The 17,256-nt window shown below is 43.5% G+C and overlaps 1 protein-coding gene across 1 annotated transcript in view; it reads left to right on the plus strand.

The window, feature by feature from the left end:
• Positions 1-17,256, plus strand: part of PDE1C (phosphodiesterase 1C) — a 779,225-nt gene that overhangs the window by 126,335 nt on the left and 635,634 nt on the right. The gene's annotated exons all lie outside the window — the stretch shown is intronic.

Below are 17,256 nucleotides of genomic sequence, written 5' to 3' on the forward strand. Positions count from 1 at the left end.
GTCCTTACACTATGCAAGGAATACTATAAAATCATTGGTCCTGTACATAGTAACTGATAATTACTGACAATCCAAATCCTTTTAGCAGGTCCACCAAGGTTGGGTAAAATAATTTATTCAGAGTGCATATAAAAGCATGGGTGCAGCGCATTTTAGAGGACAGGGAGGCGCCTTTACAAAGCACAGTAACATAGTATGCTAGGCTGAAAGAAGACAAATGTCCATCTAGTTCAGCCTGTTTCCTCCCACGAATGTTGATCCAGAGGAAGGCAAAAAAAACAACAACAATGGAGTAGAAGCCAATTTACCCCATTTTGGGGGAAAAAACTTCTTCCCAACTCTATGATGGGAGTCAGAATAATTCCTGGATCAACACTCTTTCGAGAAAAGTTCCTTCCTGGCACCAAGTCCGTCAGACAGAAGATCCCTGGATCAACAACCCCACTGGTCACCTAATGTCTATATCCTTTAATATCATAGCTCTCTATAAAGATGTCTAGTTCCCTCTTAAAATCCTTTATCGATTTTGCCATCACCACGTCCTCTGGAAGAGAGTTCCATCGTTTCACTGCTCTTACAGTAAAGAACCCCCTTCTGTGTTGGTCATGAAACCTTGTTTCCTCTAAACTTAGAGGATGCCCTCTTGTTACACTGCACTTGTACTTTATCCTTCCTGTATGTCAAGGAGAGTGAGTCCCCTCCACTTTGGAGAATTCTGATTTTATTTCCATCTTGACCTTAGAGTGCTGTCCTTGTTGTAATTGTAGTCCAACTCCTTTTGTTTTTGTGATACTTCTTCCTGTGTCGTAGATCTTAATAGGATGAGCTAATTATGAGGTGCTCCACTACCAGGGCCCTATAACCATCTGTTTTTTCTTTTCAAAATATGTTTATTGGTTTTCAAGTCAGCATTACAAAATATAATTGTATATGCAGGACTACAATGCTTGTGTTACTTGAGTTGTGGGGGACACAGGTGGCTGTGGGTGGAGACCTTCCCTTGAAGTTATGGGGTCGTAGACTCAAAAATAAATTTACAATTGGTGTAGGACTGATAAGCAAGCCCTAGGGTAGTGAGGATTACGCGTCTGTAGACCCCTCGATCCCGAGTCTCCGGCAATAATTGACGACCTGTCAACAGCTTATGGGCAACAGAGGGGGTCACCCACACCACCTGCACCCCAAGAAAAACTATAATAAAATTTTTTCATTTACTCCATGGAAACTGAATGAAGTCCAATGTATATAACATTTAAAGACAAAGGTTAACCCCTTAACGACCGGGCCACAGAGTTTTTACGTCCTCCCGAAGTGGGCTTTATTCTCTGAGGACGTAAAAACATGCATCCAACAGAAAATAAAGCCCCACGGGCTCTGGACGTGACAGCTCCATGCTGTCAGTGCCCGCAGGTAGCCGACAGCATGGAGCTGTCATCCCGGGCTGCGGGGACCCCCCTTCCCCCGGCAATGCGATCGGTGCTATCCAATCGATAGCGCCGATCGCAAAAAAGTTTTTTAAAAGTTGAAAATAAGTTAAAGATTCTGCTGCCCTGATGGATCGGATCCATCAGGGCAGCTGAAATTACTCACCCAGGTCTGCCGCACTGCTCCCCACTCTCCTCGTCCTCCGGGCCCCGAAGCCGGTCTTCTGCGCATGCGCGCCAGGCGGCATTACGTCAGCCGATGCGCAGAAGACCCGGAGCCACGGGAGATTTAAAATCTCCTGGCTCCCGGCTCCTGTAGGTAGCCGGGAGGCAGGAGATGTCAGCAGGGACCACGGTGAGCGGTCCCTGGTACCGCGATCGCCGTTATCCAATGGATAACGGCGATCGCGGAAAAGTGAAAGAAAAGTTTAAAAAAAGAAAAGCTTCACCTCCTGAAAATACTCACCTCGGTCCTCCCCGATGTCCCGGCACCCGAAATCCCCTTCTGCACATGCGCGCCCGATGATTGACATCGGGCGCATGTACAGAGGGGCTCGAACCCCGGGAAATTCAAAATCCCTCTGCTCCTGGCTGCCATGTGTAGCCAGGAGCAGAGGGATTATACCCGGGACATGATCACTGTCATCCAATGGATAACAGTGATCATGTAAAGTTAAAAAAAAGTGTAAAAAAAAGTTTAAAAAAGTTTTAAAAAGTTAAAAAAATCCGTGAGGGAAGATGAAAGTACGTACATAAGGCCCCGGATTAATCCGCGGATCTCACCCCAGCTTCTACGCACGCGCCCGTCGCCAAAATGGCGGATGCATGCGCAAAAGCTGTGGATTGCCAGGATAATTTAATTTCTCCCTGCTCCTGGCTACAAAACGTATCCAAGAGCCTGGAGATTTCACGGGGGGCCGCGGTGAGCGGTTCCTGGTCACGTGTTCGCTGTTATCCAATAATGGCGATGACGTAAAAGTTAAAAAAAAAAAAAATTTTAAGTTTCATCTCCCCTCACCGATGCGATCGGTGAGAGGAGATGAAACTTTTTACCGGAGGCCTCCGTATTTGCACCCCGACGCAATCCTCCTTCGTGAACCTTCCCGAATTTTGCAAAATGCTGGACACATGCGCAGGAGTTGGGGAGCCCAGGAAATTTAAAATCTCCTTGCTCTCAGCGACCATCGGTCGCCGAGAGCCTGCAGCAGTGACGGGTTGCCTCGTTGAGCGGTTGCCGGTCACCTAATAAAAAAGTAGCGCTTTAACATAGGTCGGTCTCACATGACCGGATAGGAATTAGATTCCGCATGCGTCTGATCTGCGGTATTGTGCAGATCAATCGCATTGGATTACACAATTCCGCTCACATTAGCGGGTTGGAATTGTGTAATCCACTCGCAGAAAAGAGAACGCAGCAGGTTCTATTTTACCGCGGATATCCGCAACATAGAGCCTATTGTGCTCCGTGGTCGCGGATATACCCGCTGCCCATACGTAACTACGTTGTATACGGGCTGCGGGTACCCGCGTCATCGATAAGTGACGGTGCGGTAAATACAAACAAAAAAAGGTGTACTGCGCATGACCGCCTGTGTGAGTAGGCAGTTATGCGCAGTACATTACACGGCCATACGCAGGGTCACGGGCGGCTCACAGCTGGGATCTGCTGCGGGCCTCCACAAGCGGATTCCACCTACGGCTGCGTGAGCCCGGCGTGAATCAGACCGCTACCTGTAATCCGTAATTTACAAGAAGCCCCGGGAACGCTTGCCTTCATGCAGTTCCAGGAGCAGCTTGTTGAGCACCTTCTGTGTGAGACCGCCGCACCTCATCAAGCTTACGGAGACTCACGGAACGCCACTTTTTACACCCCATACCCACCACTGAGGTCAAGAAATACCCCCCAAAAAGCATGAGAGGAAGGGGGATACCCGGTTTCATTGCTCCATGGGCCCATTCCAACCAGCCTCCGTAATTACCCCTGTCTTCGGAAATACCACACAGTTCACATTATTACTTTTATCTAAGATTTGCGAGCGCTGAAAAGGGCGCGGAGTGTGTGGGGGAGGGGGGGGGGGGGGAATTTTTAGGGAGTCAATTTTTATTCCGTACAAATAAGCAATGGGGCCTGGAATTTATTCAGTTGTGCCCTGAAATCCAACGGGTGTTCCCTCTTTTATAGGCCTTGCCATGGGTCCTGTAAGTAAATTAGGGTCACAATGGGTATGTTTCTGAACACGGGACAAACAGGGGTATCCATTTGGGGGTGAATGTCTTTATTCCTATGTACACTGTACAAAAAAACTGTTTTTAAATTTAAAAAATTGCCAAAAAAAATTGAAAATCGTAACTTTTTTCTTCTGCTTTGCTTAGATTCATTCAAATATTGTGGGGTACAAAATACGCAGTACACCCCTAGATGAATTTGTTAATCGGTCTAGTTTTCAAAATGGGGTCATTTGAGGGGGTTCTTTATAGTTTTGGCCGCTCAATAGCTCTATAAGTGGGCAATGGGGCCTGGAATTTATTCAGCTGTACCCTGAAATCCAACGGGTATTCCTTTTATTGTAGGCTGAGCCATGTGTCCTGTAAGTAGATTAGGGCCACAATGGGTATGTTTCTGCACACGGGACAAACAGGGGTATCCATTTTGGGGTGAAAGTCTTCATTTATACATGTGCTGTGCAAAAAATAATATATGTACTTATGTATAATGTAATGTATAAAATTGCAATCAGACTATGATGATAATTAAATATTCCAATTAACCGTTTAAAGGGGTTTTTTAAGTTATTTATTTTATATAGTTTTCGACTTCTCATTCCCAAAACTATATACAATAAATATACGTCACACGGCGCTTGTGGTATGATGCCGTGGCACCGCACAGGTGACATCACCCAGCCAGAAAGCCGAGTGATGTCTGCTAAGCCTGTCTTGTGGGCTTCTACTGTAGAAACCCCAGGCAGGTTTACGGGATGCCATCAGTGATGTCCCTGTCTGGCCTTCTATTGTCTGTAGCAGTCATGTGTGGTAAACAACCCATGTGGCCACTGCAGCGCTTGTAAACAGTAGATTGGAGGATCAGGAGAGGGTGACGGGGCAGCAGAAAGTGAGTACTGGGTTTATTTTCTTACTCTGCACCCCTTATTGCCACTAATGAATTCAGAAAACCCCTTTAAGTAACAGGCTGCTCAGATATTGGTCATTAGTAGAGATGAGCGAGCACCAAAATGCTCGAGTGCTCGTTACTCGAGTCGAACTTTCAGTGATGCTCGAGAGTTCGTTTCGAGTAACGAACCCCATTGAAGTAAATGGGCGACTCAAGCATTTTTGTATATGACTGGTGCTCCGCTAAGGTTTTCATTTGTCAAAATCTTAGCAGATCACCAAAGTCATGTAAAAAACACAGAAATGGATAGGGCAGGCAAGGAGCAACATGCAGGGCTGCATTTCGGGCTCCGAGGTCTCACTATTAAGCCACAATAGTGGCAAGAGTGAGACCCCCCCCCCCCCCCGCACTGTCAGCATAACGATCGTTCTCCTCTGCCACAGCTGCTACAGCTGTGGCAGAGAAGAACGATGTTAGCCCATTGAATTCAATGGAGCCGGCAATACAGCCGGCTCCATTGAAAGCAATGGGCTGCCGGCGAGCGCGGGATGAATTTTCGGGAAGGGCTTAAAAATATAAGCCCTTACCTGAAAATCATCCTAAAATGTGTAAAGAAAAAAAATGTATACTCACCTTTCCGCTGCAGGCAGAGTTCAGCCGCGTCTGGCCGGCAATTCTCCTGAACTGCTTTCTGTAGTATTCAGCAGGTGAGTATACATTTTTTTTTAATTTTTACACATTTTAGGATGATTTTCAGGTAAGGGCTTATATTTTTAAGCCCTTCCCGAAAATTCATCCCGCGCTCGCCAGCAGTCCATTGCTTTCAATGGAGCCGGCTGTATTGCTGGCTCCATTGAATTCAATGGGCTAACATCGTTCTTCTCTGCCACAGCTGTTACAGTTCAATCGAGACGAGTACCGTGTGGTGCTCGTCTTGAGTAACGAGCATCTCGAGCACCCTAATACTCAAACGAGCATCAAGCTCGGACGAGTATGCTCGCTCATCTCTAGTCATTAGTATTGAAAGTCATTTTAGCTAACAGTGGGATACATAACCAGCTGTTTGACGCTATGATGGAAATGACTAGTTTAGTTCAAATATGTTTTGTATAAAATCTCCAAGTAGCAGAATTGTCTGTATTTATACAAATTTTGCTGCAAGTATTTCAAGTATGGAATCTTACAACCACCCCAGAGAAAGCAAACATGATTATTTCATATGAATATACTATGCTTACACACACTGGGGACATTTCCAAGAGCCAACACACATAAATTATATAACAAAAAGAGCCGCAGCCCAATGCAAACGTGCGTTTCTGTTAATGAAAAAAAAAAAAGAAAACTCCCACATCTCCAGAGGTATCCTGGTTTTTCCTTTTATGTAGAACCCATCCATTTTTCTAATATTTATTTTTCTAATACATATGGAGGTGTGCTGATAAGTCTGCAGCTCTTCATATTTCTTCTACTTTTTATTACATCCACGTTTATTATTTTTTAATGTACTTGATATAAATTCCTTAGCTGTAGTCTGATTATTTTCTTGCAGGTCAGTCCTGCCCAAGGAGACATGCATTTCCTTGTATCTCTGGCACACATTAACCTTTTTTTCTGAGTCAAAAATACACTTCATAGCAAGGCAAACCCTTGCATTTTATGGTCCAAAGTCGGGGGTGGAGCAATACCAGACACTCCTGATCACTTCCCTAATGATTGAGAAGAAAGATGCTTATTCCTCTCCCAGCATCGATCTATGTGGCCAGTGCATGGAGGAGAAAAGGCTTCAGAGAGACCTGATGTCGGACACCTACTATACACCCACCCTGAAAGTCTTCCTAAAATCAGCACACCAGGGACCATTGGCCAGCAGCAGGGTCAGCAGTAGGAAGATGAAAGGTCCTGGTGTGAAAAAGTTTTCTGATGTCATGATTAGGTGACCAGTATGGCAGGAACAACAGGTTTTAATTCAGGCCAATTACACTGATTATTATACTCATTAGTTAAAATAGAAAAGATGCCTGTAGAAGAGCTTTGTGTATGTGACTGTATATGTAGCAGAGCTGTATGTGTATGTGACTGTATATGTAGCAGAGCTGTGCGTGTATGTGACTGTATATGTAGCAGAGCTGTGTGTATGTGACTGTATATGTAGCAAAGCTGTGTGTGTATGGTACTGTATATGTAGTAGAGCCATGTGTGTGTATGTGACTGTTTATATAGCAGAGTTTTGTGTGTACGTTACTGTATATGTAGCAGAGCTTTGTGAGTGTATGTGACTGCATATGTAGCAGAGCTTTGTGTGTGTATGTGACTGTATATGTAGCTGAGCTGTGTGACTGTATATGTAGCAGAGCTGTGTGTGTATGTGACTGTATATGTAACAGAGCTGTGTGTATGTGACTATATATATATATATATATATATATATATATATCAGAGCTTTGTGTGTGCATGAGACTGTATATGTAGCAGACCTGTGTGTATGTTACTTTATATGTAGCAGAGTTGTGTGTGTGTATGTGACTGTATATGTAGCAGAGCTGTGCATGTGTATCTGACTGTATATGTAGCAAAGCTGTGTGTATGTGACTGTATATATAGCAGAGCTGTGTTTGTGTGTGTATGTGACTGCATATGTAGCACAGCTGTGTGTGTATGTGACTGTATATATAGCAGAACTGTGTGTGTATGTGACTGTATATGTAGCAGAGCTTTCTGTGTGTATGCGATTGTATATGTAGGATAGATATGTGTGTATGTGACTGTATAAATAGCAGAGCTGTGTTTGTGTGTATGTGACTACACATAGCAATGCTGTGTTTGTGTGTATGTGACTGTATATGTAGCAGGGCTGTGTGCATGTGACTGCATACGTAGCAGAGCTGTGTGTGTATGTGACTGTATAAATAGCAGAGCTGTGTGTGTATGTGACTGTATATGTAACAGACCTTTGTGTGTATGTGATTGTGTATGTAGCAGAGCTTTGTGTCTGCATGTGACTGTATATGTAGCAGAGCTGTGTTTGTGTGGATATGACTGTATATGTAGTAGAGCTGTGTGTGTATGTGACTGTATATGTAACAGAGCTTTGTGTGTGTGTATGTCACTATATATGTAACAGAGCTTTGTGTGTGATTGTGACTGTATATGTAGCAGAGCTGTGTGTGTATGTGACTACATATGTAGCAGAGCTTTGGGTGTGCATGTGACGGTATATGTAGCAGAGCTTTGTGTGTCTATGTGACTGTATACCAGTGCTGTGTGTATATGACTATATATGTAGCAGAGCTGTGTGTATGTGACAGTATATGTAGCAGAGCTTTCTGTGTGTATATGTAGAAGAGCTGCGTTTGTGTGTGTATGTGTCTATATGTAGGAGAGCTGTCTGTATGCAACTGTATATGTAGCAGAGCTGTGTGTATGTTACTGTATATGTAGCACAGCTGTGTGTATATGTGACTGTATATATAGCAGAGTTGTGTGTGTGATTGTATATGTAGCAGAGCTGTGTGTGTGTATGTGACTGTATATGTAGCAGAGCTGTGTGTATGTGACTGTATATGTAGCAGAGCTTTCTGTGTGTATGTGATTGTATATGTAGGAGAGCAATGTGTGTATGTGATTGTATAAATAGCAAAGCTGTGTTTGTGTGTATGTGACTATGTATAGCAGAGCTGTGATTGTGTGTATGTGACTGTATATATAGCAAAACTGTGTATGCGACTTTATACATAGCAGAGCTGTGTGTGTGTTTATGTGACTGTGTATATAGCAGAACATAGTGTATGTATGTCACTGCATATGTAACAGAGCTTTGTGTGTGTATGTGACTATATGTAGCAGAGCTATGTGTATATGTGACTGTAAATGTAGCAGAGCTTTGTGTATGTGACTGTATATGTAGCAGAGCTTTGTGTGTGTGTGACTGTATATACGTAGCAGAGCTGTGTTTGTGTGTATGTGACTGAATATGTAGCAGAGCTGTGTGTGTACGTGACTGTATATGTAACAGAGCTTTGTGTGTATGTGACTATATATGTAACAGAGCTTTGTGTGTGACTGTGACTGTATATGTAGCAGAGCTGTGTGTGTGTATGTGACTGCATATGTAGCAGAGCTTTGTGAATGTGACTGTATATGTAGCAGAGCTTTGTGTGTGTATGTGACAGTATATGTAAAAGAGCTGTGTGTGTGTATGTGACTGCATATGTAGCAGAGCTTTGTGTGTATGTGGCTGTATTTGTAGCAGAGCTTTGTGAATGTGACTGTATATGTAGCAGAGCTTTGTGTGTGTATGTGACAGTATATGTAAAAGCTGTGTGTGTGTATGTGACTGCATATGTAGCAGAGCTTTGTGTGTGTATGTGGCTGTATTTGTAGCAGAGCTGTGTGTGTATATGACTGTATATGTAGCAGAGCTTTGTGTGTGTATATGACTATATTAGGAGAGCTTTGTGTGTGTATGTGACTGTATATGTAGCAGACCTGTGTGTATGTTACTTTATATGTAGCAGAGTTGTGTGTGTGTATGTGACTGTATATGTAGCAGAGCTGTGCATGTGTATCTGACTGTATATGTAGCAAAGCTGTGTGTATGTGACTGTATATATAGCAGAGCTGTGTTTGTGTGTGTATGTGACTGCATATGTAGCACAGCTGTGTGTGTATGTGACTGTATATATAGCAGAACTGTGTGTGTATGTGACTGTATATGTAGCAGAGCTTTCTGTGTGTATGCGATTGTATATGTAGGATAGATATGTGTGTATGTGACTGTATAAATAGCAGAGCTGTGTTTGTGTGTATGTGACTACACATAGCAATGCTGTGTTTGTGTGTATGTGACTGTATATGTAGCAGGGCTGTGTGCATGTGACTGCATACGTAGCAGAGCTGTGTGTGTATGTGACTGTATAAATAGCAGAGCTGTGTGTGTATGTGACTGTATATGTAACAGACCTTTGTGTGTATGTGATTGTGTATGTAGCAGAGCTTTGTGTCTGCATGTGACTGTATATGTAGCAGAGCTGTGTTTGTGTGGATATGACTGTATATGTAGTAGAGCTGTGTGTGTATGTGACTGTATATGTAACAGAGCTTTGTGTGTGTGTATGTCACTATATATGTAACAGAGCTTTGTGTGTGATTGTGACTGTATATGTAGCAGAGCTGTGTGTGTATGTGACTACATATGTAGCAGAGCTTTGGGTGTGCATGTGACGGTATATGTAGCAGAGCTTTGTGTGTCTATGTGACTGTATACCAGTGCTGTGTGTATATGACTATATATGTAGCAGAGCTGTGTGTATGTGACAGTATATGTAGCAGAGCTTTCTGTGTGTATATGTAGAAGAGCTGCGTTTGTGTGTGTATGTGTCTATATGTAGGAGAGCTGTCTGTATGCAACTGTATATGTAGCAGAGCTGTGTGTATGTTACTGTATATGTAGCACAGCTGTGTGTATATGTGACTGTATATATAGCAGAGTTGTGTGTGTGATTGTATATGTAGCAGAGCTGTGTGTGTGATTGTATATGTAGCAGAGCTGTGTGTGTGTATGTGACTGTATATGTAGCAGAGCTGTGTGTATGTGACTGTATATGTAGCAGAGCTTTCTGTGTGTATGTGATTGTATATGTAGGAGAGCAATGTGTGTATGTGATTGTATAAATAGCAAAGCTGTGTTTGTGTGTATGTGACTATGTATAGCAGAGCTGTGATTGTGTGTATGTGACTGTATATATAGCAAAACTGTGTATGCGACTTTATACATAGCAGAGCTGTGTGTGTGTTTATGTGACTGTGTATATAGCAGAACATAGTGTGTGTATGTCACTGCATATGTAACAGAGCTTTGTGTGTGTATGTGACTATATGTAGCAGAGCTATGTGTATATGTGACTGTAAATGTAGCAGAGCTTTGTGTATGTGACTGTATATGTAGCAGAGCTTTGTGTGTGTGTGACTGTATATACGTAGCAGAGCTGTGTTTGTGTGTATGTGACTGAATATGTAGCAGAGCTGTGTGTGTACGTGACTGTATATGTAACAGAGCTTTGTGTGTATGTGACTATATATGTAACAGAGCTTTGTGTGTGACTGTGACTGTATATGTAGCAGAGCTGTGTGTGTGTATGTGACTGCATATGTAGCAGAGCTTTGTGAATGTGACTGTATATGTAGCAGAGCTTTGTGTGTGTATGTGACAGTATATGTAAAAGAGCTGTGTGTGTGTATGTGACTGCATATGTAGCAGAGCTTTGTGTGTATGTGGCTGTATTTGTAGCAGAGCTTTGTGAATGTGACTGTATATGTAGCAGAGCTTTGTGTGTGTATGTGACAGTATATGTAAAAGCTGTGTGTGTGTATGTGACTGCATATGTAGCAGAGCTTTGTGTGTGTATGTGGCTGTATTTGTAGCAGAGCTGTGTGTGTATATGACTGTATATGTAGCAGAGCTTTGTGTGTGTATATGACTATATTAGGAGAGCTTTGTGTGTGTATGTGACTGTATATGTAGCAGAGCTGTGTGTATATGACTGTATATGTAGCAGAGCTTTGTGTGTATATGTGACTACATGTAGCAGAGCTTTGTGTGTGTTTGTGACTACATGTAGCAGAGCTTTGTGCTTATCTAACTGTATATGTAGTAGAGCTTTGTGTATGTGACTGTATATGTAGCAGAGCTTCGTGTGTGTATGTGACTGTATATGTACAGATCTTTTGTGTGTATGTGACTATGTATAGCAGAGCTGTGATTGTGTGTATGTGACTGTATATATAGCAAAACTGTGTATGCGACTTTATACATAGCAGAGCTGTGTGTGTGTTTATGTGACTGTGTATATAGCAGAACATAGTGTGTGTATGTCACTGCATATGTAACAGAGCTTTGTGTGTGTATGTGACTATATGTAGCAGAGCTATGTGTATATGTGACTGTAAATGTAGCAGAGCTTTGTGTATGTGACTGTATATGTAGCAGAGCTTTGTGTGTGTGTGACTGTATATACGTAGCAGAGCTGTGTTTGTGTGTATGTGACTGAATATGTAGCAGAGCTGTGTGTGTACGTGACTGTATATGTAACAGAGCTTTGTGTGTATGTGACTATATATGTAACAGAGCTTTGTGTGTGACTGTGACTGTATATGTAGCAGAGCTGTGTGTGTGTATGTGACTGCATATGTAGCAGAGCTTTGTGAATGTGACTGTATATGTAGCAGAGCTTTGTGTGTGTATGTGACAGTATATGTAAAAGAGCTGTGTGTGTGTATGTGACTGCATATGTAGCAGAGCTTTGTGTGTATGTGGCTGTATTTGTAGCAGAGCTTTGTGAATGTGACTGTATATGTAGCAGAGCTTTGTGTGTGTATGTGACAGTATATGTAAAAGCTGTGTGTGTGTATGTGACTGCATATGTAGCAGAGCTTTGTGTGTGTATGTGGCTGTATTTGTAGCAGAGCTGTGTGTGTATATGACTGTATATGTAGCAGAGCTTTGTGTGTGTATATGACTATATTAGGAGAGCTTTGTGTGTGTATGTGACTGTATATGTAGCAGAGCTGTGTGTATATGACTGTATATGTAGCAGAGCTTTGTGTGTATATGTGACTACATGTAGCAGAGCTTTGTGTGTGTTTGTGACTACATGTAGCAGAGCTTTGTGCTTATCTAACTGTATATGTAGTAGAGCTTTGTGTATGTGACTGTATATGTAGCAGAGCTTCGTGTGTGTATGTGACTGTATATGTACAGATCTTTTGTGTGTATGTGACTGTATATGTAGCAGAGCTTTGTGTGTGTATGTGACTGTATATGTACAGATCTTTTGTGTGTATGTGACTGTATATGTAGCAGAGCTTTGTGTGTGTATGTGACTCTATATGCTACAAATCTGGGTGTAAAAATAATACGGGTCTGTGTCAGGGTCATGGACGCAAGTCTTTAGGTGCGTAGAATCAGAACCGCATAATAGGCATATTCAAAATAAATAATCTCGTTCGTAGAGGTTAGAATTTTTTTTTTAAATTTTATTTCTTAATTCTAAACATGCTTTTGGCCGAAAGCGAAGGTAAAATTGCAGCAAAGCGCTGCAATCGAAATTGCAGTGTTTTGACAACGGTATGTTGGAGAGCGGCTTTAGGCCACATTTGCATGTGCAACATGCAGTGAAAAGAACAGATTAATTGGGCTCGTTCACAAGTGCGTATTTTGCCTGCGCATTTGCGCCCCAAAAGTCCCCACAGAAGTCAATGGATAGAATGCAAAAATGTGTGCGCAATATGCTAAGAGATACGTGAAACACGGTGTAATTATGCAGCAAAAGAACACATCTGGAACTCATTAGACTAATTAGTCATTTCAATCACTGAATATTTTTTTGCTGCGCACAAATGCACATGTCCTGCTCATGGTACAATAAAATACGCCAATGTGCGCACAAAAAAAAAAATCATTCATTGCACAAATATGCAGCGGTACTGTGCCTAAATAAGCATACGATTGTGTGAATCTGGCCTGAAGGATCCTTCATACAGGCGATTTTGTACCTGCAAAATTGCTTGCGCAAATTACATTCATTAAACGCCATTGGTTTTAATGGGTTCCCTCACATCAAGCATTTTTGCGCATGAAATTAGGTCGCATGAAAAAATACGTGATATGCCTTATTTCTGTGCACATTTGTGCACCCAAGACCCCATAGTAGTCTATGGGGTGTGCAAATGCACACTTGTCCCGAACGAAAACGCGCACTGAACTGCCCGATTTTAGGGTGTTAATTGATAACACCGGGGGCTAATTGGGCTGGTCTGCCTACCAAATAGGCTGCTCGGCTTGTTCAAACATGGCAATGTAAACAGGCCTGGCAGTACAGTAAGGAGCGTGCTTATGCTTGCAAGAGGACGTGATAGCACTCTATTCAGAGTGCAATCGCATCACGCTCTTGCGAACGTGAATACGTCACGCTTGTGTGAATGAGCCCTGAGGCAGGAATTAATAGACTTGATTTCATGTCAGGACTGGGAGCCTTCATAGGGCCCCAGTAGAGGCGTAACTTAAAGCTTCTGGGCCCCAATGCAAAATCTGTAACAGGGCCCCTAACTGTAATGCTTTATTCATAGTACTGGGCTCCCTATATGGAGAGGAGAGGCATTATGGGCCCCCTGAGGCTCCTGGGCCCGGGTGCAACCGCATTCCCTGCACCCTCTATAGTTACAGGCAGCCATGGCAGCACTTGAACCTCCGGACCACATTATGACCAATGTGGACTTGGAAGGCCCTCTCCAGGCTACTGGCTTAGATGCCATGGTGTATGATCATGGCATCTAAGGGATTAAATTAGAGTCACTTGCGATTGATGGAGGATGGCAGCTTTTTTACATAGCTGACGTGTACTAGATGTAGTGTTGACTCAGCTGCCGAGCCCTCTATGTACCCTGTTGTGGTCTATGAGCTCTATAATTACATTATAGGTTGGGGGTGAAGGGGGGATGGATTACGTATTATTTAGCAAGATGAAAAAGAGTTGTCCAGCACACGTGTGTACGTGTTTTCACGCTGGCTTGCAAGCCTGGTCAAAATTGCAGGAATACAGAAAATCTGTAATCAAGTCCCGAGCTTAATCAACGTTTTCTCGTCCATTCATACGGTGGCCGGGTGAAACGTATTGGCAAAAAAATATGCCATAGCCCGGAAATGCCTCACTCGGCATAAATCCTCAGAATGACTTCTAGTGTCTAAATAGAGCCACCTGTAAGCTTTTCTTTGATAGGCTCCCTTCCCCTCCGTTTTTGCAGCTCCAATAGGAGTCTATGGGAGCTGCCAGTATATATCCATCGAAAGATAGAGCAGGACCTATCTTTTCCGGCAGCGTATACATTCAGTCACCGATTTCAGTCACGTATGTACTAATTTTTCCGGTGCAACGTTTTTACATGGCTAAAAATCAGTCATCTGAATTAATACAACGGAAACCGAAGCTTCAGATGGTCGCAATTTTCAGCCGACGTAAAAATGCAGCTAAATAGCAGGGTAAAAACGCTTGGGTGAATAAAGCCAAAGTTTGAGACAGATAGGAGTCATGTATCATACTTGATGGTCCGTTCACAAACCCTTCGAGCAGATGCGTTTTCTTTAGGCCGAATGCCCACAGACGGACATCGCTGCAGAATTTGCGGTCAGACACCCGCCGTGAATTCTGCAGCAATGTCCGTCCATAGACATGCAATGTTAAACGATTCTCCCCTACCCTTGAGCGGAAATGAACTGTGATTTTCCACTCGCGGGGGAGAATTGCAGCATGTTCTATTTGTTTGGAAAATTGCGCGAATGGCTTCCATTGCAATCAATGGAAGCCGTCCGTCCTGCGATGCTTCCGCAATAAGCACTGCAGATGTATCGCCAGAATCCGTGTCACAGCGGCGCACCACGCGTTGCACCGCGCATGCATGCCGACTCGCTGGCCGAGATGCTTGTGGCAGATCCGGAAAGGTGAGTATAGGGTTTCTGGAGGGGGTTGGGTCTAATTCCTCCATAAGATTTCGCTGTAGGAATTCAACCCGGCTGTGGGCAGGAGGCCTAACTGTCAGGCAGTAAGATTCTCAATCTCTTGTTGTTTATAAACATTTATCTGTATTGTAGGTCATATTGTTTTAGCTGCAAAAGTTGCTATTACAAGATGTTGTGAGAACCCAAATCCACCCCCTTCTACCATGTTTCCCCGAAAGTAGGTCCTACCCCGATAGTAAGACCTACCCCAGTTTTCGTGGGAGGCCTGAAATGTAAGGCCTCCCCTGAAAAGAAGGCCTAGCTAACTGGCCCCCCAGCCCCACCCAACAAAAAAATCAATACTCACCTGGTCCGCGGCGTCCCGATGGTCTCCGGCGGCGCTGCGGCAAACTGCAGAGTCTTTCCTGTCTGCCATCTCCGCTTCTTCTGGTGACGGGGCTTTGAATACCCCGCCTCCAGCAAAGCGAGTGCTGTGATTGACTAATTGAGCGCCAGCAGTCAATCACAGCCCCTCTACTCATTCAGTGATGTCATTCACTGAGTGGCTGGGATTCACGACTGGCCAATATCCGCTCATTTGAAAAAAGCCCCACAGTGTCCTGTGATGTGGTGTGGATGAAGATATATATACGGGTGATAGGGTTCCAGAGAGAGATCCATCTTGTCTGCTGAGGAGCGCCCATCTTCCATCTGAGGGTTTGCTACCACAGAGGCGCAAGAGGGCCCCATCAGCCCTTATGTTGCTGAAGATGGAGGAGAAAGAATGAAGTCACTTTTAAGGAAAGACTGAGAATGGGAGTGAGTGAGCCTGAGTGTTTTTCCCCAAAAGTCCGGTAACCGAGAGCCCTTGTAACTAACTACTCCTTCTAGTGACTGTATATTTTTCCAAGCAAGGCCAGTGCAGAAGTCTACAAATCTCTAAGTAAAATTTGAAGTTTGTTTTGCAAGTCCTATGCGGGCGTCTGAAACCTGGATCACCGTATAGTGGTACACCCTTTAACTATCACACCCACGCGTCCTGAAGTCCACAAGAGCGGGTTGATAATTACTGCCATTCTGCCGTCTGGACCACCCGGAGTACAAAAAAATTGAAGAAATGACAGGTACGCGGGGTCACCGACCGGGCACAGGGTCGGATTCCGCTGTGGGATCCCACATGCGGAATCCGATCCAGTTTTGTGCAGCCCGCCTTAGACCTTCTGGTATACAACTCTGCATGTAGAAAATCCAGCGGGCCTCCTGACTTAATAGTTTAAGTCTATGACCACCATCCCCTTTGGGTCTATTAACTTTTTCTATTTTGTGGAACCCAAAGACTGTCAAGTCCCTGTTGTGCTTCTCAAAAAAATGTCTTGCTGCTGCTGACATGTACTGTACCAAGACTAAATAATGCCGCCATACTGTGACTAGATAACACTACCGCCCATGGCTAAATAATGCCATCATACAGGTGCTGTACAATGCCGCAATAATGGGAGGGAATAATACCACTAGGAATAAGAACACTACGAGAATCCCAAAATGGACCCCCAGCTGTAAGTGAATATAAGCCCCACCCTGAGGGTGACTACAGCGATAATGTAGTGGTCCAATTCCACCCAGGTGGCTGCAGAGTATCACCTCCCCCTGCAGACTGGAGGTGTTAAGAAAATATGAACGCAGTCACAGGCAGAAGAAGGAATCAATGTGACTTACAGGTGACATTTGGTTTCATATGGGCAATAAAATCGCATGCTCTTCGCACGATGTAAGAGCATGTGAAAACGCAGAGTTATAAAACCCATGCTTTGAAAATGGTTTCCTTCAATCCTTCAAGTCCCATTGTCTTTCTCATGAGACAATTGCATGAGAAAATCGCAAATGGACGCAATGTGATAAAAAGCAGCGCTGAAGCTCAAACATCTCATGAGCAAAACTGGATATTGCTGCGATTTACTCACGTCAATATCGTGATCGCCCGTGTGAAACCAGCCTTCAGCTTTCCTACAGGCCCTGTAAGGTTTTTTCACACTCGACTTTTAACAGCCATTACTTATTTCTGTTTCCATCACCACAGCCGTATGGGGAGGGGGGGGGGTGCATTTTGCTGGACAAATTGTATATTTTTATGGAACCATTTAATGTGAACGTCTACAAAATATTAAGCAGAGTAAGAAAATCAAAAAAGTAGACATTTAGAAATTCTCCTTTAGTAACATTGGAGTGGT

This window comes from Eleutherodactylus coqui, chromosome 12 (assembly GCF_035609145.1).
Source record: "Eleutherodactylus coqui strain aEleCoq1 chromosome 12, aEleCoq1.hap1, whole genome shotgun sequence".
Classification (NCBI taxonomy): Eukaryota; Metazoa; Chordata; class Amphibia; order Anura; family Eleutherodactylidae; genus Eleutherodactylus; species Eleutherodactylus coqui.